The 24,790-nt window shown below is 43.1% G+C and overlaps 1 protein-coding gene across 22 annotated transcripts in view; it reads right to left on the bottom strand.

Annotated features, from left to right (window-relative positions):
* The window catches only part of PTK2 (protein tyrosine kinase 2), a 278,805-nt gene extending 254,346 nt beyond the window's left edge, over window positions 1-24,459 (bottom strand). For 7 of the 22 annotated variants that reach the window (XM_070481674.1, XM_070481669.1, XM_070481667.1 and 4 more), the window contains exon 1: window positions 24,309-24,419. The gene's annotated coding sequence lies outside the window, so the exon portion shown is untranslated. Of the gene's footprint in view, window positions 1-24,308 lie in introns of all 22 variants that reach the window. The other 15 variants (XM_070481680.1, XM_070481679.1, XM_070481677.1 and 12 more) reach the window with 6 other exon arrangements.
* Between the last annotated feature and the right edge of the window lie 331 nt (window positions 24,460-24,790).

A 24,790-nucleotide genomic window follows, 5' to 3' on the forward strand; every position in this document is an offset into this window, starting at 1 on the left:
CTGTATTATTAAAAAAAAAAAAAAAACTCAATTATTATTATTTTAAATTCTGTCAATGAAAATTTTGTGGAAATTTGTGATCTCTCTTGTCATTTAAGCACTTACATAACATCCTTGGTTTTGCCTATTAGTCTGCAAAACCTAAAATATTTACCACGTGCACCGCTATGGAAAAGTCTGCCTACCCCTGTTTGTCAACTAAACCCCCAGGTCTTCTGCACACAAGTGCAATGAATACACACTTCACCCATCTTCAACTTTCTTAGTTGGTTTTCTTTTTAACTTAAGTCTGCCATTTTACATTTATTCCTGATAAATTTTACCTATTGATTTCAGCACTTCATTACAACCTGTCAAAATATTTTAAAATTCTGATTCTAAAAATGAGCTGTCAAAAAATATTTTTTAAAAAAATGAGCTGTCTCCTCACATGACTCCTGATCTTTATTCAAACTCCTGATAAAAACATTAAGACAGGTGTCAAGTATGACACACTTCTGGAAATATCTTCACTTATGTGTAGAAATCATGATATTTGAGTTTTGTGGAAAATTATACTACATGTGGTTGCAACCTATAACTTGCATCTAAAAGCAATAATTTCTTGAACTCCCCAGTAATGCTAGGAATAATAATTTACTTTTTTAGGCTTCAAGCAGTAAAGGGCTAACCTTGCCCAGCACCTGGGAAGCAACTTCTAAGCCCCTGGGATCTCCTGCCCGATGAGGTTGTCTCTATTTAGCTGGGGGCTTTGGGTCTCACCAGAATCCTATGTTACAATGTGACTGATGGTGGAGCCTAGGGCCACACAAAACCAGCTTGATCTCCGGAGGGGCTAGAGACTAAGTTCAGCCATGCTGGCAGTGCCTACGTGACCGACCTCCCAACAAATATCCTGGACCCCAAGGCTCGGGTGAGCTTCCCTGGTTGGCAATACTCAGTGCGTGTTGCCACACATCATTGCTGGCAGAAATAAATGACTCCACCAGGGAGGACAACTGGAAGCTCACACCTGGTCTCTCCTAGACTCCGTTCTATCACCTTTTGGGCTTTTTTTGTTTTAATAGACAGTGTCTATTCCTTTTTTTTTTTTTTTTGAGGAAGATTGGCCCTGAGCTAACATCTGCTGCCAATCTTCCTCTTTTTTTTTTTCTTTCTTTCTCCCCAAAGCCCCAGTACATAGTTGTATATCCTAGTTGTAGGTCATTCTAGTTCCTCTATGCAGGATGCCACCACAGCATGGCCTGATGAGTGGTGCGTAGGTCCACATCCAGGATCCGAACCGGCAAACACCGGGCCGCCAAAGTACAGGGCACGAACTTAACCACCTGGCCATAGGGCAGGCCCCCTATCGCCTTTCCTTTGCTGATTTTCACCTGTATCCTTTCACTGTAATAAACCATAACCACGAGTATAATGGTTTTCCTGAGTTCTGTGAATGCTTCTAGTGAATCCGTGAACCTGCAGGTAGTCCTTGGGACCTCCAGGTCTTTATGATTCACAACTTATCTTCACTGACTCTAGAGTAGTGTTCTTAACATGTGGGGATGCTAGTTTAAAAAGCAGGTGACTGGGGGCCTGCCCAGTGGCACAGTGCTTAAGTTCACGTGCTCTGTTTTGGCGGCCCAGGGTTCACAGGTTCAGATCCCAGGCACAGACCTACTCACTGCTCATCAAGCCACACTGTGGCAGCATCCCACATACAAAATAGAGGAAGATTGGCACAGATGTTAGCTCAGGGACAGTCTTCCTCAAGCAAAAAGAAGAGGACTGGCACAGATGTTAGCTCAGGGTGGATCTTCCTCACACATACACAAAAAAGAGCAGGTCACTGGACTCTACATCAGGAGTGATACTTCAATAACGGGGGGATGGCCCCAGACATTTGTGACCTTAATACACTCTCCTTGGTGGTTCTTGCACACACTACTTTCAGACCACTGGCACGCCTAAAAGTTCATGAGGACAGAGACTGTGTCTCTTCTGACAAACCCCCACGACTTAGCACAGTGTTGCACAAGGCAGATGCTCAAGAGCACCTCAGGAAAACCCTTCCAGTTTGACACACAGGGGAGATGAACTAGCCTTATCAGTCTTTTAGAAGTTAAAATATATAAATACATAAGTCTTGTTCATTTCTCAAATATCCAAGATAATGTGGAAATAAATAAGTGAATGGAAACCACAAGACACTTAGGAACAGTTTGGACAACAGATTCAACGATGTCCATTTCTTATACCAATTTGCCAATAGTGTTAATTGTTTCAATCTGCTCTCTGCCAATTAACAGGAAAGTTGAGTTTTATAAGCTGTCTTCAAACCCTTCTCAGCTTCTAAAAGAATCAGCATGAACTCAAAGTCAAGATAGCTAAGATTCTCTTGAGAGCTCACCCATTTACCATCAAGCAGTCATTTACGCTTTCTGGGTTACTTCCTCATCTCTGAAGTAAGAGCTCTGGACCAGAGGACCCCTAAATTTAGATCAGCCTCCAAAACCACAGAGAATCTAATGCAACAAGAATAAAGGCAGCAACAGCTCAGGAGAAAAGTCGGAATGCTTTCCAACGAAACAGTCGAGAGGGTGGACTCACAGGACAGATGAAAATCAAAGACGCCAGGTCTTCACCAACCAAACAACCAACTGTGAGCTATCAAAAATGAATTCAATGTAGGGGTCGGCCCAGGGGTGCAGTGGTTAAGTCTGCACACTCTGCTTTGGCGGCCCAGGGTTCACAGGTTCAGATCCTGGGCGTGGACGTACACACAGCTCATCAAGCCATGCTGTCGCGGCATCCCATATACAAAATAGAGGAAGACTGGCACAAACGTTAGCTCAGGGCCAGTCTTTGTTACCAAAAAAAAATAATAATTAATTAACTAATTAAATAATTAATTAATTAATGTAAACAACTTGTTTTTAAACTAGGTTTCTCCTGCTACTTGTTCTATCAAATCAATTCCTTAGGACATGACTAACGTTATTTTTTCCAAACAGAAAAATTGCCACCTAAACTTTGCCATGACACAAGCCCAAATAGATTCCAAACTTTTCACCTACGCTGGAATCACAATTCTCACTTTTAACGTCTACACCATCACTGAATTCCATCATTTCTTCTATCTTTGCCATTCATAACACTTTGTCCCTAATGGAGGTCACAATTTTTCTCAACAGGAAAAGAGAAACTTTCTCAGACGGAAACCCATTACCAACCCTCTTCCAAGATCCACCCATAGGGCAGCCATCTGTCACCAAGGTCATCGAATCCCTGCGGGGACTGCTGTCATCTGTAGTCTGTAGTTCCTACATTACATACAATGATGTTGATGTCAAACATGAACCAACCCCGTAGCCTCCAGAACACCACACTAATCTGCCTGATGCTCATATTTCAACAATTAATCGCCAGCTGCCCTGCTTCTCCTGCACGTGTTCGCCTAAGAGCCCACCCTAACAACAGGATGTAGGTATTGTTTTACAACTCACTATTCGCCCATCTCTAACTCGACAGAAGAAACTGCACTCATTTTTGGTGTTGGCATATCCTACTTAAAACGTCACCTGTCCATCTCTCATAGCCATGTGACTATTATGATATGCCTAAATAGCACAGAAACTTTAGCTTTGCCTAATGTACAAGAGCATGCTGAAAACATTCCATGCCAAACAGAGTCCCAAATACCTGGCTGGCCTTCTATGTACCAAAAATGTGTCTTGCTGTGTCTTTTGGAGGGGGAGGGGAAACATTCTAATTGGCGGTTGATATAGTTCAATTTAGGAAATGGCTGCATACATGTGCATTTTACTTGGCAGTTTGGGATGTATTACATTTAAAGTAAAATTCCTGTGATTTGAATGTTTAGTCTTCCCTTACCGCCTCAAACCTTTGTAGAGCGCCAGATGTCTACAATCTAACGACAAGGAGTGACTCTCTTTTTTTTAATTTTTTTTTAATTTTTGGCAAGGATGATTCACTGTGAGCTAATACCTGTGCCAATCTTCCCCTATTTTGTATGTGGGGTGCCTCCACAGCATGGTTGATGAGTGGAGCAGGTCCACACCTGAGATCCAAACCCACGAACCCAGGCGACCAAAGCAGAGCGTGTGGAACCTTAACCACTCGGCCACAGGGCCGGCCCGGAGTGACTCCCTCTTGAGGCTGAGCTTCTTTCTGATAATGTGATGAAAACCCTAGACTTCTCTCCCAAGGGAAAAACAACTCACATTCACACACAAGCCTGCTTAGAATTTCTGGTGTTCATGGACCTAGGAGCAAATGCTTCCTCCTCAAAACAACTGTTTGATCGCTAGTATTCACTTACAAGCAAAAAGAGCTTCGTGAACTTGTCACCAAATAAGAAATCTGGGAGCCATCCTGGAATTACCCTGCCACTTCACGTCCCTGGTCAGAGCCAGGAGGCTACCTCAGATACAGGCTTCAAATCATCCCCTTCTCTCCAGTTCCTCAGCTGTGCCCTTAATTAAGGACCTCTTCATTTATTTGTACAACATAATTATATAATAAAAAGAACACAGGCTGTTAAATCAGACCATCTGAACTTTGCCCCATCACTTTTCTAAGTAGGTGACACCAGGCAGCATTTCCTTAATGACAAAGGTTTGATTCTGTCCCCTTTCTAAAGCGCGTTACTGTAGTATCTCCTTTATTGACCCTTGTGACGCTAGTCCACCCATCCTCCTGCTGTATAAATGTGTTCCATATCAGAATCAAGTACAAACTGCTTTGATCTTGCCTATAATATCAGCTCCATCTCCTTATCCTTCTCTACCCAACCCACCCTGTACTCCAAACTTGATAAAAACATTCAGTTCCACAAACCCCAGCCTCTCACACTTCACGCCTTTGCACAGGGTGTATCTTCTGTCTGGAAGGCCCTTCCTGCTTCCCATCTTCCACTGAACTTCTAACCTGCAGAGGTCGCCACATCTGGTCCACGGTCAGTTTCTGTATGGTTCCTGGATTAAGAATGATTTTTACCTTCTTAAAAAGTTAAAAAAAAGAAAAAAAGAGTATGTGACAGACGACATGTGGCCTGCAAAGCCTGAAGTGTTTACCGTCTGACCTTGCACAGAGAAAGTCTGCTGACACCTGAGCTTCACCATCACCGGGGATGCACCCTCCAGGTCCTCAGAGCACCCCGCTGACATGACCACCGCGCACATGCCACGGAACTCTATCAGCCTCGCTCCCCTCACGTCTGTCCCACCAGGGCTCAATACTGTACCAGGCACATGACAGGCATTTAACAAAAGCTGAACAGACCAGCTCAAGAATAAACTAGGGAAACACGTAAGCAGAAAGGACTGGCCTTTAGTGGCAACACACTACACAAGTCTGTTAAAGATCCTAATACTAGCACTCTCCATTTGTAAGCCACTTCACTAGCAAGTGCACACACAACTTCAAAGGCTGAGACCATAAATATTAGACCTTACAGACAAGGACAATGAGAATTACAGAAGCTAAACAACTTGTCAAAAATCACGTGACTAAAGGCAAAGAGCCAACCTCTGAACCCAGGTCTTCTGTTTCCTGGACGATATGCTCTTTTTATTAAAAAGACCTGCCTCAGCCTCTACAAATTTAAAAAAATTGAAATAATAACAAGCATCTTCTCAGATCATAGTGCTATAAGGCTAGAAATTAATTACAAGAAAAAAGCTGAGAAAGGCACAAAGATGTGGAGACTAAACAACACACTACTGAACAAGCAATGGATCACTGAAGAAATTAAAGAAGAAATAAAAAAATACCTGGAAACAAATGAAAATGATAGCATGCCATACCAACTCATATGGGATACAGCAAAAGCTGTATTAAGAGGAAAATTCATCGCAATACAGGCACATCTTAACAAACAAGAAAAATTCCAAATAAGCAACCTTAAAGCACACCTAACTGAACTAGAGAAAAAAGAACAAATGAAGCCCAAGGTCAGCAGAAGGAGAGAAATAATAAAAATCAAAGCAGAAATAAATACTATTGAAACGAAAAAGGCAGTAGAAACGATCAATGAGACAAAGAGCTGGTTTTTTGAGAAGATAAATAAAATTGACAAACCACTAGCCAGACTTACAAAGAAAAAAAGGGAGAAAGCTCAAATAAACAAAATCAGAAATGAAAGAGGAGAAATAACAGACTCTGCAGAAATACAACAGATTATAAGAGAATACTACAAAAAACTATATGCCAACAGAATGGATAACCTAGAGGAAATGGATAAATTCTTGGACTCCTACAGTCTCCCAAAGCTCACTCAAGAAGAGGCAGACAATTTGAACAGACCAATCACAAGGAAAGAGATTGAAACAGCAATCAAAAACATCCCAAAGAATAAAACCCCAGGACCAGATGGCTTTCCTGGGGAATTCTACCAAACTTTCAGAGAGGATTTAATACCCATCCTTTTCAAGCTATTCAAAAAAATTAGGGAAGATGGAACACTTCCTAACACATTCTATGAGGCCAACATCACGCTGATCCCAAAACCTGACAAGGACACCACGAAAAAAGAGAACTACAGGCCAATATCACTGATGAACATAGATGCAAAAATTCTAAACAAAATTTTGGCAACCAGAATTCAGCAATTCATCAAAAGAATCATACATCAGGATCAGGTGGGATTCATACCAGGGACACAGGGATGGTTCAACATCCGCAAATCAATCAACGTGATACACCACATCAACAAACTGAAGAATAAAAACCACATGATCATCTCAATAGATGCAGAGAAGGCATTTGACAAGATCCAACAGCCATTTATGATAAAAACTCTGAACAAAATGGGCATAGGAAACTACCTCAACATAATAAAGGCCATATATGACAAACCCATAGCCAACATCATACTCAATGGGCAAAAACTGAACGCCATCCCCCTGAAAACAGGAACGAGACAAGGATGCCCTCTATCACCACTCTTATTTAACATAGTACTGGAGGTCCTGGCCAGAGCAATCAGGCAAGAAAAAGGAATAAAAGGAATCCAAATTGGGGGGGAAGAAGTGAAACTCTCACTGTTTGCAGACGACACGATCTTATATATAGAAAACCCCAAAGAATCCATTGGAAAACTGTTAGAAGTAATCAACAACTACAGCAAAGTTGCAGGGTATAAAATCAATTTGCATAAATCAGTAGCATTTCTATACTCCAGTAATGAACCAACAGAAAAAGAACTCAAGAATACAATACCATTCACAATCGCAACAAAAAGAATAAAATACCTTGGGGTAAATTTAACTAAGGAAGTGAAGGACCTATATAATGAAAATTACAAGGCCTTTCTGAGAGAATTGGATGACGACATAAGGAGATGGAAAGACATTCCATGTACATGGATTGGAAGAATAAACATAGTTAAAATGTCCATTCTACCTAAAGCAATCTACAGATTCAACGCCATCCCAATCAGAATCCCAATGACATTCTTTACAGAATTATAACAAAGAATCCTAAAATTCATATGGGGCAACAAAAGACCCCGAATTTCTAAAGCAATCCTGAGAAAAAAGAACAAAACGGGAGGCATCACAATCCCTGACTTCAAAACATACTACAAAGCTACAGTAATCAAAACAGCATGGTACTGGTACAAAAACAGGTGCACAGATCAATGGAACAGAATTGAAAGCCCAGAAATAAAACCACACATCTATGGACAGCTTATCTTTGACAAAGGAGCTGAGGGCATACAATGGAGAAAAGAAAGTCTTTTCAACAAATGGTGCTGGGAAAACTGGAAAGCCACATGTAGAAGAATGAAAATTGACCATTCTTTTTCACCATTCACCAAAATAAACTCAAAATGGATCAAAGACCTAAAGGTGAGACCTGAAACCATAGGCTTCTGGAAGAAAACGTAGGCAGTACACTCTTTGACATCAGTATTAAAAGGATCTTTTCGGACACCATGCCTTCTCAGAGAAGGGAAACAATAGAAAGAATAAACAAATGGGACCTCATCAGATTAAAGAGCTTCTTCAAGGCAAATGAAAACAGGATTGAAACAAAAAAACAACCCACTAACTGGGAAAAAATATTTGCAAGTCATATATCTGACAAAGGCTTAATATCCTTAATATATAAAGAACTCTCGCAACTCAACCACAAAACATCAAACAACCCAATCAAAAACTGGGCTGGAGACATGAACAGACATTTCTCCAAAGAAGATATACTGATGGCCAATAGGCACATGAAAAGATGCTCATCATCGCTGATCATCAGGGAAATGCAAATCAAAACTACACTAAGATATCACCTTACACCCGTTAGAATAACAAAAATATCTAAAACTAATAGCAACAAATGTTGGAGAGGTTGCGGAGAAAAAGGAACCCTCATACACTGCTGGTGGGAATGCAAACTGGTGCAGCCACTATGGAAAACAGTATGGAGATTCCTCAAAAAACTAAAAATAGAACTACCATACGATCCAGCCATCCCACTACTGGGTATTTATCCAAAGAGCCTAAAGTCAGCAATCCCAAAAGTCCGGTGCACCCCAATGTTTATTGCAGCACTGTTTACAATAGCCAAGACGTGGAAGCAACCTAAGTGCCCATCAACAGATGAATGGATAAAGAAGATGTGGTACATATATACAATGGAATAGTACTCAGCTGCAAAACAGAACAAAATCATTCCATTTGCAATAACATGGATGGACCTTGAGAGAATTATGTTAAGTGAAATAAGCCAGCGAGAGAAAGATAATCTGTGTATGACTCCACTCATATGAGGAATTTAAAACTATGGACCAAGAACAGTTTAGTGGATACCAGGGGAAAGGTGGGGTGGGGGGTGGGCACAAAGGGTGAAGTGGTGCACCTACAACATGACTGACAAACATTAATGTACAATTGAAATTTCACAAGATTGTAACCTATCAATAACTCAATAAAAAAAAATAACAATAAAAAAAAAAAAAAAGACCTGCCTCTCTACACAAACCACAACACCCAGACACCTTCAATTACTAACACCTGAGACTTCAGGGGAGGGATAAAATTTAATTTCTGATTCATTACTTAGTTTTGATAACATTCAAGTTAATGCAACTCTTTGTAAACAAACAAAACAAAAGTGATATAGATACCCAAAATAAGCACTAGACTAAAATGCTTTGGAATAATCACAAACTAAAAATGTTCTTTTTTGTCACTCAGTCCTTGAGAAAGTAAAATTAAACAGCTTAATTAACAAGTGCCACTGAAAGGACAGCAGGTGCAGTCCCAGCACGCACCCTCGCCTGTCAGCCGAGCTAAACAAGCCGGCAGTGGAGGCAGTCCCCCGTCCTTCAGCTTCAGTTTGGGTGGAACAGAGTCCAAAAGCTGACCATGCACATTAACACCTCAACTGGAGCCAGCAAACAGCACAAGTGTTTCCAATGACAGAAATGAAATATAAGAAACTCTATTAACTAAAAAATTTAGTCTAATCTCTTAGACTAATCTTTTTTGCATAACCAAGGTATAAATTATGCATAGATGGAGTTTAAGTAGCTAGGTGCCCAGAAGTTTCTGAGTTAGGACCGAGATGTTGGCCAAATTGAACTACGATATAGGTCTATATAAGATAACAGTAATTTCGAAGAACTGGTTTGATACAGAACACATTTTCCGACTACAATCCAATTTTAGAAATAAGTCACAACAAGGGACATCAAAAAAATTCATTCATTTGGAATTTATCACTTTAAAATAAATCATGAGTCATCAAAGGACTCAATGGAAATTAGAAAACATATCTAAATATTGAACCTATCTCTTGACTGGAATAATAAATGCTTTACGAATAACACCACCACCTCATATCAAAATTTAGCCCTTGGGCAAAGAAAGATTCCTTAAATGAGACCAAAAAAACACTAATCATGAAGGAAAAGACTGATAAAGTCAACAATATTAAAATTAAGAACTTTAGTTCCAAGATACCTCAAGAGTAAAAGACAAACCACAAACTGGAAGAAAATATTCACACCTTATAATGACAAAGGATTGTAATCCACACATAAAGAACAGCCATAAGTCAATAAAAAACAGAAAAAGAAACAGAAAACTAGGCCAAGGACTTCACAGAGGAAAGAAGAGATATGGGCAATGTATTAAAGAGGCTCAACGCCATTAAGAAGGGAAATTCAATTTAAAGCCACAAGTAGATATTATTACACACTCGCCAGAAGGGCAGAACTGAAAAAGTCAGACAAAATAAACTACTAGCAAGGATGTGGAGCAGGGGGGCCTTCTTCCTTACATTGGTGGGGATGTAAACTGGTGTGAGTACCTGGAAAGCAACCTGTCAGTAACTGGTCAAGCTGAAGACTAGCCAGCCCCAGAGCCCGGCAATCGCACTGCTGGACACATCCACGCACATGGGCAGCAGGAGACGCGTGCAGCAGGGCTGCAACAGCACAAGACTGGAAACAATCCAAACGCCCCTCAGCTGTAGGCCTAGTCACAAAACAGTGCAAGTGAATGAACACTGGCAACATACCACACCTCAGATGAGTTCCAGAATCACAGTGCTGAGTGGAAAACAGCACATGACATAAAAACACAAATAGTGTGATTCCCTTAATATAAAGTTCAAACACACAAAACCAACACAAAGATAAGAAATGATAAACACAATATTCACTCAGTGATTGCTGTTTTAAATGTTGGGGATACAGTAATGAACAGAGAGACATTTTGCCCTCAGTTTACAACACAGCCCAGTGTAAAAGAAAATAAAAAAAGAGCCGGCCCTGGTGGCCTGGTGGTTAAAGTTCAGCATGCTCCGCTTCTACTTCCGTTTCCAGGCGTGAAACCACACCGCTCGTCTGTCAGTAGCCATGCTGTGGCAGCGGCTCACGTAGAAGAACTAGAAGGACCTACAACTAGAATATGCAACTATGTACTGGGGCTTTGGGGAGGAAGAAAAAAGAAAGAGACAGACAGACAGAGGGAGAGAGAGAGAAAGACTGGCAACAGACGCTGGCTTAGGGCAAATCTTTCCCAGCAAAAAAGAAAGAAAAAGAAGTAAAATACAATCTCATTTGGCAAAAAGGGCTTGAAGAAGGAGGAGGTAGCAAAGGGGGCTAGGGGAGGATGGCTACAGAAGGCTTCATGACAGAGGCAGGGGAGTGATGGGGGCACACGTGGGCCTTCAGAGGGAACAGGATGCTCCGCTGTTTGAGCTGAGCCGTAGGTGCACAGGTTTGCTTTATTCTTCTCTGCTACACTTGAGTGGCAACCTGCGACCCTGGCCATGCGGCCCCATCGCAGGTCATGTGGCCCCACTGCTTGTTTTTGTACAACCCATTAGCTAAGAATGGATTTTACGTTGCATACAGTTAAAGAAACAATTAAAAGAATAATAACATGGGACCACCCTGTGGCCCAGTGGTTAAGTTCGTGCACTACGCCTCGGGGGCCCACAGTTTCACCAGTCCAGATCCTGGGCGCGGACCTAACATCGCTCATCTAGGCCATGATGAAGAAGCGTCCCACATAGCAGAAGTAGAAAGACCTACAACCAGAATATACAGCTATGTACTGGGGGTCTTTGGGGAGAAGGAGGAGGAAAAAAAAAGGAGTGGCTACAGATGTTAGCTCAGAGCCAATCAAAAAAAAAAAAGAATACAACATTTCATTGCACTTGAAATTACATGAAATTCACATTTCAGGGTCCAGAAATAAAGCTTTATTGGAACACAGACAACTCATTCCTTTACATATGGTCCATGGCTGCTTTCATGCTACAACGGCAGGGCTGAGTACTTGTGACAGAGGCCATGTGTGGACCGCAAAGCCTAAAACATTTACTGCCTGGGCCTTCACAGAGAAAGTTTGCCAGCCCTTGAGCTAGAGCCTCACAGGGGACTTGGGTGACCTTCCTCCAGGTGCTCAGAGCACTCTTCATCCATACCTTACACACATCTCGTACATTTTCCTTTTTATCTCTTCAGTGCTTAATAAAATCGTTTTTTGAAAAAGACTAATATTAAGCATATTTCTCTGATGAACCTTGATGTATTAAAGCTCCATGTTTCTCCATCTTAATGACTCAAAAAAGCAGACAGGTATTGCTATCAGGAGCATTAAACCAATACAGCAAAGTAAAGCAAGCTACCGTTGATTTTGACTCAAGTACAAGAAAAACAGACAGACAGAAAGAGACAGACAGACAGACGGAAGGGAGGAAGGGAAAGAAAGAACCTTTCTGCTATGGGTTCCAAGTCTGTGGGGAGACTCCATGGCTTTCATGGCTTTGCTTAACTACTGGATGCCTTGCGGCATCAAGAACTCACCACATGGCCTTGGAAAAGCCACAGAGCTACAGATCCCTTCCCCACCTTCCTAAAGAAATGTGCCATGAATTCTTATACCACTTTTTAGCAGGGGCCACAATATCTGTCCCATGTTAACATATATGTCCCCAAAGCAAGAGCATTCACATCTGTTAGATATAATCCAGCATCCCTGAATAGAGTTAACAATATTAATTAATGATAATTTCTTGAAGGTAGTGATAAATACACAGGAGGTTCCTTAAAACGCTGTTTTTGCATACGTCTGAAAACTCCCACAAAGTTTTAAAACAAAGTTGAAGATTCATATTTTAACTTCAATGATTACATATAATATCCACGTAATAGAAAATGTGACACAAAATTCCCATTTATGCATCTTTCAAAATGCTTAGTACAAAATAGTTTCCCATCATCCTTACTACTGGCAACAAAAAAAAAACAAAAGATGATTTTAAAAAATCTACATGAAGACACAGCACTGCACTTTCTGATCCTAAGAGAAAGGAAGAGGCGGGCATCAACGAACTGAGAAAGTGAAAGGACACTCATCCAGAGGGAAATAAGTTGTATTTCCCTAAAGTCCTCTGAGTCTTTGGCAGCCCCCAATACAAACACCTACTTCTCTCATTTTAATGTGTAAGAAAGGCTTAATAACTTCTATACTTGTCCACGTGCCAGACAGACTTTCCAAAGTAGTATGGTGAAGTACTCCCACACGAGAAGGCTGGTCATCATGGTCCCAGCCCTTTACTTTATGGACGGATGGGAGGGAGGGAGGGAGCCAGCAAGCATGTGCCTTGATTCTCTCCATGTGTAAAGCAGTAAATGAAGGAAATATCCCATTCCCTTTGAGCTACGATTTTACAAACTGAGCAAAGATGCAAGGAAGATCGAGAACTGTGAAAACTGGCAAACTTTTAATGTAAATGTTTACTTGTAATAATTACTATCTTTTGTGAAACACTTCCTAAGGCCAGGCACTAGTGAACATCAGAACTTCACACATCATGTATGATTTAATTCTCTCATCAGCCTACGGTTCCATTATTTGGCCGATTTAACTGGCAAGGAAACAGAGATTCGAGAAGTTAACAAACTAGCCCAAGATCACAAAGTCAGATTCTGACCCCAAGGCCATACCCTTAAGCACTGTACTCCCCAAGTTATTCAACTTCCACACTAAGGCAATGCCATCTTACGACCCATACTGTGAAAGCCAATGCCTTGCTACTCAGAGTGGGGTCCATGGACTGGCATCACCTGTGAGCCAGCTAAAAATGCAAGATTTGATGCCCACACTAGACAGGCTGAATCAGAACCTAAAATTTAACAAGATCCAGGGTGACGTATGTACACATTAAAGTGTGAGAAGCCCTGTACAGACACGCACACACTACATTTTGAGGTAGTTTATCCAGTTCAAATACATACTCTGGTAGAGTTAAACTGAGCTTTCATCTCTTCTGTTTGCTCTCTGATCCCACAACGAAGGTAGACGAGTGCTGGCATGCTACTCCCCAGGCGGCCATGAAGAGGGTTGAAATGACCAACCCATGTCTGGCCCTGACCCTTCCCCTACATCAACCCTCAGTCCCTTGTCATCCTCACCTCTCTGACAGAGCCTAAGCAGCCACGGCCCCCTTACTGACGCAGCTGAACCTCCTCCCTGGACTAAGAGACAACAGGCAGTGGCTGCAGTCACCATGCCCTGAGGCCTTGAAACGTGCCCAGGAACTGCCAGGCCATCTACGGCATGGCAAGTTGGCAGAAGGGGCAGGTGGGGCTGCTTCGGCATGTCCTACGATCCTGACTGTGAACCTATCCTCCAAAGACTGGCAGGCTGTGAGCTACAAAGAGAGGTTCTCACACATCCCTAATAATAACACTCTTACAAATTAACAGGAAACACTGAGTCAATGGACAGAATATCCTGAATTTTAGGTTTTCCTTTCATGATATTTTCTTAAATCTGTGGTTTCTGGCACCTCTCTTGGTACTCGAATCTAATTTAAGGTGCAGTAAACCCATCTCTGCACGTTCCCACCAACATGGAGCTTGCAGGTGCTCTTCCACCTAGAGCCGCTCCCCTCCCTTCCCCATCCTCCACTCTGCAGCAGCCTAATTCCCACTGATCCCGCCCGAGGGGTGGGGCAGCCCTCCTGCAAGCCCCTGCAGCGCCCAGCCGCTTCCCAAAGCACTCCTCACAGGGCACTGCAACCGCCTGTCTGTCAGACCATGACCCCCTAAGGGCACGAATTCAAATCAGCACATAATGTTTTCACTAAATCTCAGTTAAACCGGCAGATATTTGTAAGTTAAATCTCAGTACTTAGTGGTTTTCTACTCAGTGCACCACAGCTTCCCATTCCCCACCCACGCCAGTCTGAGAACCCACACTGTCCCCCATGAAAGGCTTCACAATAAGCCTATTACAGGGCCTCAAGCATCTGTGGAGCTGTGGGCAGATTCCAGGAAAAGTCAAACTTTAAGCAGCAATGATACCTGTATTAGTGGTTCTCCAATGCTGACCCACGTCCCACTGCAAGTCCCCAGTGAGGGTCTCAGAGTCTGGCCAGTGCTGTCCAACAGAACTTTCTGATGATGAAAAATGTTCTATGTCTGCACTGTCCAATGTGATAGCCACTCGCCACAGGTGAGTACTGAGCACCTGAAATGGGACTAGTGCGACTGCGGAACAGAACTTTCAACTTCATTTAATTTTAATTTAAACAGCCACATGTGGCCTGTGGCTACTATAGGAGACAGCAGGTCCAAGTCTAGACTCTAGACACTGGAGTGAAATCAAAAAGAATTTTCCTTGGTTCCTTAACTGCAGGCTATGTTATTTGGTCCAACCCTCCCCCTGAAAAAGACTAAGAAAGATGGGTAGAATACTTTAAAAATCTTAAAAGCAACCAGAAACTGACAATAAGGAAATACCAGGCCAAAATTAAAGTGAAATCAGGAATCCAAAGAGAGAAATAAGCAGAGAAACAACCTTTTCCCTGAAGTCATCTGCCAAGTCTGAAATTTCCAACTTCCCTTTTCACAACCGGGCAGGGAAGAGGGACAAGAATCAAAGCTGAGTCCCACAGTGTCAACCCTACCTCAATACGGAGCCCAGAGGCTACACAGCTCGGGACGAGGATACACCAGAAGCGAACCACCTCACTGGCAGAATTACAGCTGAGTGGTCCAAAAAACCTCAAGCCTTGAACTTGGTTTAAGGGAACCCCAGACAGCTGAAGCGAAAGCACTCTCTGGAGGGAGCTACCTACCTTCATTCCAGGCCTCTGCAAGGCATTTGGATCCATACCCCAAACCATAAACAAAAACGATCTCAAAATGAATCAGAGACCTAAATGTAAAACCTAAAACTATAAAACTTCTGGAAGGGGAAAAAAAAAAACGGGAGAAAACCTTTGTGACCTAGGATCAGCAAAGATTTCTTAAATATGACAGCAAGGAAGCACAATCCATATAACAAGTTGATAAATGGGACATCAAAATTTGTCACTTCCGTTCCTCAAGACACTGTTAAGACAATCAAAAAACAAGCCAGAGCACGGGAGAAAGCACAACGTGTATCTGATAAAGGACTTGTGTCCAGGATATATAAAGAACTCACCAATAAGAAAAAAAAATTTTTAAATAGGCAAAAGATATGAATACCAAAGAAGATACATGGATGGCAAACAAGCATATGAAAAGATACTTAACATTATTAGGCATTTGGGAAAAGAAATTTAAAAGCACAATGAAATACCATTACACATCTATTAGAATGGGTAAAATTTAAACCATACTAAGTGTTGCCCCAAGGATACAGAGCAACTGGAACTCGCAGACACTGCTGGTGGGAATGTAAAATGGTAGAGCCGCTCTACAACACAGTTTGGCACTTTCTTAAAAAGCTAAACATATGCCTACCATATGTCCCAGCCATTACAGTCCTCGACCTAGCCATTGCCAGAAGAAACGAAAGCCTACATCCTCACAAAAACTCGTACAAAAATATTCATAGACTTTATTTGTAATAACCCAAAACTAGAAACAATTCTCCACACATTGATCAATACATTCAATGTCATCCTAAACAACATCTGTAGGAATTATTTTGGAAGTTGACAAGTGATTCTAAAACGTGTGTGGATCTGCAAAGGGTCAAGGATAGCCAAGGTACGCTTGCAGGAGAACCAAGTGGAAAGAGTTCCACAGTGAGATAAGACTTACTAAAAGCTACAATAATTTAGGCAGATTAATACCAGTGGAAGTGAACAGAGGGCAAAAACAGACACACACACTCCTGGACCTTTCATTTCCAACAGAGGCGGCACTGCAGAGCACGGGGAAAAGATGTTCTTTTCAACAAATGGTGTTGAGACAACTAGGCGTCCACATGTTAATGAAATTGGATCCCTTCTTCACACTATACACCAAAACCAATTCCAAGAGAATTATAAAGTTAAAGGTGAAAGGCAAAACTATCAAACATTTAGAAAATAACAGAGGAATTGAATTTGTTCATGACCTGAGGGTAGAGCGACACAAACAGCACCAACTACAAAGGAAAAGACTGATAAGCTGTACTACATTAAACTTAAGAACTGCTGTTCATCAAAAAAATCACGAGTCAATGAAACCGCACATGAGAAATTGGTGAGAGACAGTAGTAAAGCACATAACCAACAAAGTACTTGTGTTCTGAATATACAAAGAAGTCCACCAATCAATTTTTAAAAACCAGATAGAACAATATGTGCACTTGGTAAAACAGTGAATCCAACTGGCCAATAAACGTATAAAAATAAGTGAAATCTCATTATAACCAGGAAAAGGCTATTTAAAACCACAAGGTGGTAATACTATGGAAACCACCAGAAGGAGCGGGGAGGGGAGACCAATACAAGACCAGAGTGAAGAGTGGTCAACGGCTGGAGCCTAATGGTGTAGTGAGGAGTGACCGGAGAAGCACTCAGGGACATTTCCTGAGAAGCCACTCTGGGCAGGCGCTCTGAAGCACGTTCAATGGGGGCCTCAGTCTGTAACTGACTGTAAACTCTAACTTTAATCTCACTTGACCAGTTTTAAGGAGAAAGAAATTGTTCCAGAGATTGCTCTCCCATCCGCCCATCTCTATTACTTTCACCTTGAGAGAGCTGCACAGTTGACCAGGGTGGGCATTCACGTGGACACATCCTTCTCGCTGTTTTTGAGACGTTACACTTAATTCCGTCTGTCTATAACCTAATTCTTCCGCTCTACCTTGGTAACAACTTTCACATATTTGAAGACCCCTTGCACGAAGCCCTCACAACAAAGCCATTTACTTTAGTCTTTGGAAGTGACTCCCTTCAGGACCTCGGCAGGAGCAAAGACTCTTCTTCAATCATTAAATTACTGACTGCCCACCTCCTATAGTAGTATGAGGATGGTGTGGGGGGCCTAAGATATGTAAGGAATAATAAAGAATCCTTGTCCCCGAGCTTAATATATTCTATTTGCCAAGAGGTGCGTCTAATTCTGCGTAAGACATAATAGGTATAAGGTTCATCACCAATCCCATCTTTGTACACTAACTTTTATTTAGCCTTTTTCTTAGGAAAAAAGGAAAGGACAAAAGGCACAACAAAATGTACTAAATTTACATAGGAATTTAGTAGTAGGCATAGAATCAATGCACGCAACACTGCTTCATTAGCCACCTCAAGACTTGGCAATCACCCTGACTCTCATATAAGCTAGCCAATTTTTCAGCACCAAAATAAAACCACCAGGGAATGCGTGCCTTAAGCACTCACATGTACACACTCTTCTGTTATTTATCAAAAGCCACAAGTCCAGGAGCCATATAAACTGCTATTTCAACATAACATTGCTCATTTAAAATCCAAACCAGGATTCAACAGAATTAAGTGGTCTCAACTCAAAAGTAGTTAGTTGTGAGGTCTTCCCAAGACTCTAAAAATCCTGAAAAACATACTTAAGAGTCCTGAAATGAGGGCAATCTCATCAGCAAATCTAAGTAGTCAAGAAGAGACCATACACATACTTCTGCCCTTTAGGATTGATTTCTGCCTGCTACGACTTACATTTCCTTTAAAACACTCTAAAGCAGTGGCTCACAAACATTAGCAGGCATCAAAAGCTCCTGGACAGAATGTTAACACAGACTGCTGGCCCCACCCCCAGAGTCTGATTCAGTAGGTCGGAGGTGGGGTGAGCATTCACCTTCCTAACCAGTTCTGGGCGATCCTGCCCTGCTGTCCTGCGACTATTCTGAGACCCACAGCACACAACTGGAGCTTACTGGACTCTGGGTGTGGGGGTGGGGGGGTGTGTATGTGTTTCCCCTTAAAAGGGGGAGCTTGCTGAGGAAGAGCAAACTGTCCTTTTTTACCCAAACGTTGCCTTTTCTTATAGAGTGAAGGTAAAAACCTGCCACTCTCAAAATGCTTTATCTGAATGGCAGCATAGCACGTCAAAGGAAAGGTGGCATTCTGTGTAAGTGGCACTGCAGTATTAGGAAGATGTGTTTTTAAAAACGGTTTCAGAGCATAATATAAAACTTTTGTAAAGCACCCAATGAATCCAGCTGATTAGTAAAAGATACAGTAGAGCTCCTGGACCAGGAATCAGGATCTTTTATAAATCCCACTCATTCTCTGTCACCTGAGCAATTTTCTGTCTTCAGAACTTAGGATAAGTCCTGATGAACACAAGATTGAGATCTAGAAAAAAGAACACTTCAATACTGTAAAGGGCAGGGCAGAATCTTTTTTCTGGCCCAAGTTTGACAATACCAGTAATCTAAAATAAAGCAAACAAAAGTAAAAACAAAGATAATCCAAGTTCTTCCCTGGTCTCAAGTCCTCTGTGATCTTGAAGTAAGGTTCTTTCATAAGGCAAAGAAAACAGCAGACAGCTGACTGATGCTCCAATAGTTAACATGCCTGGTTCCTCCACTCAATAAATATTTATTGTGGCAGACGCCAGGGGCGCAATAGCGTGTAAAACAGTTTCTGCCCTCATGGTGCTTAAATTCTCACGAGAAGACACACAACCTACTAAAAATCTATCGCGTATAAAACCATTCGAGCTCTTTCTTCAGTCCAGCAAAGCCAAACATATAGTGCTTCGGTCACAAGCAGACACGACAGGCACCTAAGTTGACAGCAGAATCCAAACTGCCAGACGGCAGGACTTCTAAGATCAACTATGGAGGCAGAAGGGAGATCCTAGACACAGCCCACAGACACGGCTGTGTAGGTTCTTCTAAGCCTTGGTTTTGGTCCACTGGCCCCAAATAAAGAAGAGAATATGTCAACTCTTAAAAGCAGGACGGAAAATTCTAAATTGCTGACAATGAGCACATTCATTTCAGAAACATTTATAGAAGAGCAATGTGTTAGAGATTATAAATACTAGGATTACAAGGGGCTTACACCTGTGTCAGAAATGTGTAATTTGTTTTTCCCTTACGATACTCCTTGCTTCCTACAAAAACATATTCATAAGCAACATCAACCCCAGAAAAAAGTCACCAATGAAAAAACTCCACAAATGTAGAGGTTACTAAAGAACATCCTTGACAAACAAAGAGCATCGATCACTGTGCCACGCATTATACATTTTTACTTAACTAATTCTAAATTACTTTAAAATAAACAATTTTGGTATATTCATTAAAATGTTTACCTACACTATGTTGGCCAGATCGGAACTTCATGATCTGAAAGTGTCAGATTCAAACAGAAAACAGGATTATTTAAATTTTCCCAGACACTGTAATTTACATGTACATGATCTTTACTCCCACTCCAGAAGACCAGGTTAAGACTTTAAAGATTGCTGTTTCTCCAGCCACAGAGGCGGCACGCTGTTAGGAGCTCACAATCCTAACAGAGTCCCTCAGGCCTGGCCAACCAGCAGCCACCACTTGTGGGCGGAGAGACCCAGGGTAAGCTACTCTAACTGCAAACTCCCAGTGTTTCATCTGTAAAATGAGGATATAAATAGGACTACAACTCAACAGTTCTCGTGAAGAATAAAGGAGAGAAAGCATTGGAGCACTCGGCTCAGGCCTGGCTAACACATGGTGTTTAGCAAATTAACTTAACAGAACACAGCCTCTCCCAGATGTAATTCATCTGTAAAAAGATTATAATACCTACCAACAACATGTGGCACCCACCCAGGTACCCAGTAATGTCACTCTTCTTCCGCTATCATTGGATAATATTCAAACGTATAACTTTACCCACTTTTCTTATTCTGAAAAATGAGTCTTCGGTAAATGGTAATGTACGTCAATAAGATACGGATGGGATTATTTTAATTAAATACAAAGTTTGTAAGGAAACACCTTCATGTTTTTAAAAATAGGCAAACTGTGGTGATGCCACTAGTGTTTTTCTCTGAGGATTCCAACTGCTGAAGAGCAGGAATAGTGCCACTCAGACAAAAACATCTATTTCCTACTTTTGTCTATAAACCGTTTTGTTTAGGAAAATCAGACTATAATTAATTGCATTTGCTAAGAAATTCATTTAACCCAAAAGTTGAACTATATATGCTTATCTGGATTTTACTTCCATCATAGAGCCCAGCAAAAAAAAATACAATTGTTATAGATAGGAACAGAGGGGTTCCTCTGCTGCTTTAGAATCAGAAACACATTTACGCAGCTCTAAATGGGACGATCTGGCACACTTCCTAGAAATTAATGCCAGAATCTGGTAGATATAAATTTCATTTCTCTTGTACTAGGTTGCCTTTTGGTAGTCACAAAACGGGGGTAAAAAAAAAACGCTGCTAAATGCTGGTATAGAGAAAAAGCAATAAAGGGCTCAAATAATCAACTACTACACACTGTTTAGAGAAGTAAAAAAATAATTTCTCAATGTATCGTGGTGAGAGAGGGAAACAAAGGTGCGCCTAAATCTGAGCTGGGACTGCTCTCCACCCTTCTCCATTCCAAGGACGCTTCCAAGGACTAATAAGCAGCTTAATATTTGAATGCTGCTCTGCATTCATAACCTTCCTGGAGTTCACTACTATTCACTCAAATAAGGTCACTTACTTTGCCCCAATGTTTTTAATTTGCATTTTAAATAATTTATACAGGCATCAGTAAAAAAATTCTCAAAGATCCCCCACAGCAATTTTTTGCTAATTATTTAAGGTCTTTCAGTAAGGGGAAACAGTGATGAAAATATGTTCTTAAACTAGAGCTTTAAGGCAAAATAAAGTTCTACAAAAACTAAACTTTTCTGATTTAGAAGCAAAAAAAATGCATTTCACAAGTATGATAAAAGTAACAGAACTTTTAATGCCATTGAAATTTAAAACAAGATTTATTCTACGTGAAAACTTGTCTAAATTGAAAATGTTTAATTTCAAAAGTTAAAGACTCACATACTGTATTAACACTTCACATCACATCTTTTGTTACCCTTAAGACAATTTTTAATTGTTTTCTCAAAATTAAGACACCTTAAAAGACAGGAAAAAACGTTTCCATAAAATCTTGAGAGACGTGAACTAAGGTCCTACTTCTCTGACTCAAAATAACATCCAAAGACAGGACGGCAATTTTCAAAATTATTTTTTACTACATTATAGTATATATATCTATACAACATAATATAATTTCTTCTGTGGGAGCTAATCAACATTTTTTTAAATAAGGGCCAGCTTTAACAACACAATTTTGTTATTTAGATAATTTCTCCAACTTCCTAGCAAGAAAAGTTATCTGACCAGCTGAAGAAGCCAGTTTTGAGAATTGGGACATGAAGTTCTGTAATTCCCACAATGGCATGGAGTGTTACAGAAACAGTTTTAGTGAGAAACGTCTTAATGATCCTCACTGCCACTCCTAACTTCTGCTTTCCCCAGACACTTCATCACTGCTGCATTCATGGAAATTCACTCCTAATCTAACACTTATTATTCACTTTCACTGGACTGCCGGCCTCAAAAGAGGCAAAAGCCACATCTCCTCTAGGAGTCTGCCCCAGTATTCTTTGTCCAAAACCAAAACACTAAGCTTTGGATTCACTGTCTTTGTTTATCCCAGGACATGCTTCGTGACCCATCACCTCTGAGTGACGTACAGGTCCTTCCATCCAGTGCCTATATTTAAGTCTTACAGGATTGTGGGCTCCTTTAAAAAGGAACATGTGTTTTAAATAATCTTTTCTGGTGTTCCTTATTAAATTGGGTTATTTGATAATGACCTGAAAGAAATTCTTTCCACGAGAATTTATAATATTTGATCTTGCCATTTCTGCAACATTTAGGTCACGAAAGTGTTCAAGAGACTAACAGTAGGCTCAGCTAGTTCTTCCCCTTCAGGGAGAGCCACAAACATAAAACACACTCATAAAGATGCCGAAACACAAACTTCCTTTAAAAGTTTCATATGTTTAAATACTGCAGGGGTTTTAAAACTTAACTCTGTAGTACAACTGCATGAAAATATTATCTGTGTTGTACCTCAACAAAAATAAGTTGAATGCTAATATATTACATATCTTTAATCACTGCATCCACATACCGCCCTCCCCCTTTTCAGAGGTTTTCAAAGATGGGACAACTGACCAGGGTGCTCAGCTGTGTCCTTTCGAAAAGGAGACTATTTTCACTACTCGTTTTACCAATATAATATTAAGGGTGAGGCTTTGGTACCTCATTTCAAGCAGTAACGGCCTATTTTTCTAACCATAAAAACATTTACATTCTAAGTAAAAAATCGCAATGACGGTCGTTTTAAATGCAGATCCCCAAACTTCTACATCGCCTTCAGCTTGACCGTATCTCAACCAGTTCCCATAATTACTACAATATTACTATTATCTTAGTCTCACAGCCCAAACCCCAGCTGCAGGCTAACTCTACAAGAATGAGACACTATTGAAATAGCTTTAAAAAAAAAAAAAAAAAAAAACCTTTACCCTTATTGCATTAAGCTACAAAATCCTGCAATTAAATAAAACCAAGTAACGACACACACCCCTACACATACACACCCCTACACACACACACACACCCCTTCCTTCTCCGCCTCCCCCTCCTGCTGAGAAAGAATGGGGTGCTAGGACAGGAACCGAGAGAGAAAGCAAGGAGTTCTCCCACCCAACACGGCTGGCGCAGCGGAGTTGGGGGCTGGGGCGAGAAGAGGAATAAACTTGGGAAGCACAATGAATCAAACCAGGGCTCCAGGGCTATCGCCGACAAAACCACAGGCGACAGAAAACTTGGATCGCCGGCAGCGGGGGATGTAGCCGACCCCCGCCGGCGCGGACGCGGGTTCGAGGCGCACCCGCCCGCGGGCCCTCGGCGCCCACCCTTCCCTGCCCGCGGCCCCGAGTCCTCACCCCGTGTCCGGCCGATCCCCTCCGGCGTCCCCGCGGATTTCCCTCTTCCTCTCGCTCCCCTTTTGTTTTGGAGGCACTCGACCCGCCCCGGCCTCCCCAAGTCGCCCGGCCTCCCCAAGCCGCCCGGCCTCCCCGCGCGCTCCGGCCTCGAGCCCCTCGGACTCTCCGAGCCCCCTCGAACCCCTCGGCCTCTCCATCTTCCCCGAGCCCCCAGCCTCGGAGCCCCCCGGTCTCGCGCGTCCCCCAGGTCCCCCCGCTTCCCCGAGCCCAGCCGCCCCGAGCCCCCCGACTCCCCACAGCCCCCAGCCTCCCCAGACCCCCGAGCCACCCGGCCTCCCCACGCCCCCCGGCCTCCGCGAGCCCCCGGCCTCCCCGCGCCCCGCTCCGGCTTCCCCACATCCGCAGGCTCCCGGAGCCGCGGCCGGCGCGGGAGGGGCCGGTCTCCGCCGCATCCGCCGCCGGGACTGGCTGCTCCGGCCCCGCTCGGCCCTCCGCCCTCGGGCCGCGGCCCTGCCAACCACCATCTCCGGCAGTCGGCCGGCCCGCCCGCGCCCCGGCCCCGGCCCCGGCCCCGGCCCCGGCCCCGGCCCCGCACTCACCCGGACCGCGCCGGCCGCGGGGAGGCGAATGCAGACGACGACCGGGCGGCGCCGCGGGCGCACGGGCCGCGCTCCCTCCCACGCCTCACGCCGCGGGCGCACAGCGGTCCCGGCCCGGCGGCGGCGGCGGCGGCGGCGGGCTCGCGCCCTCGGGGCCGTGCTGCGTCGGCGCGGGCCGCGAGTGCGCGACGGCCGCCTGAGGCGCGCGCCCCGCCTCCGCTGCGCGCTCCCGGCCGCGTCCCCGTGCCGAGCTTCCGCCTCCCGGGAGCACCGAGCATGCGCGCCGCGGCCCGCGCAGGCCCAGCACGCCGCCGGGCTCCGCTCCCGAGATCGGGCCGGGACCACCGCGCCGGGGTTTCGGGGCGGCCGGGGGCTGCGCGCGGGCGTGGCTGCCGCGGCCCCGGGGAAGCCCTGACCCGGGCGGGAGGGGACGCCGCACGGAGCCGACGCCCTGGGGGCCCTCCCGGCGGCACTCTGGGCCG

This window comes from Equus asinus, chromosome 12, assembly GCF_041296235.1.
Source record: "Equus asinus isolate D_3611 breed Donkey chromosome 12, EquAss-T2T_v2, whole genome shotgun sequence".
Taxonomy (NCBI): domain Eukaryota; kingdom Metazoa; phylum Chordata; class Mammalia; order Perissodactyla; family Equidae; genus Equus; species Equus asinus.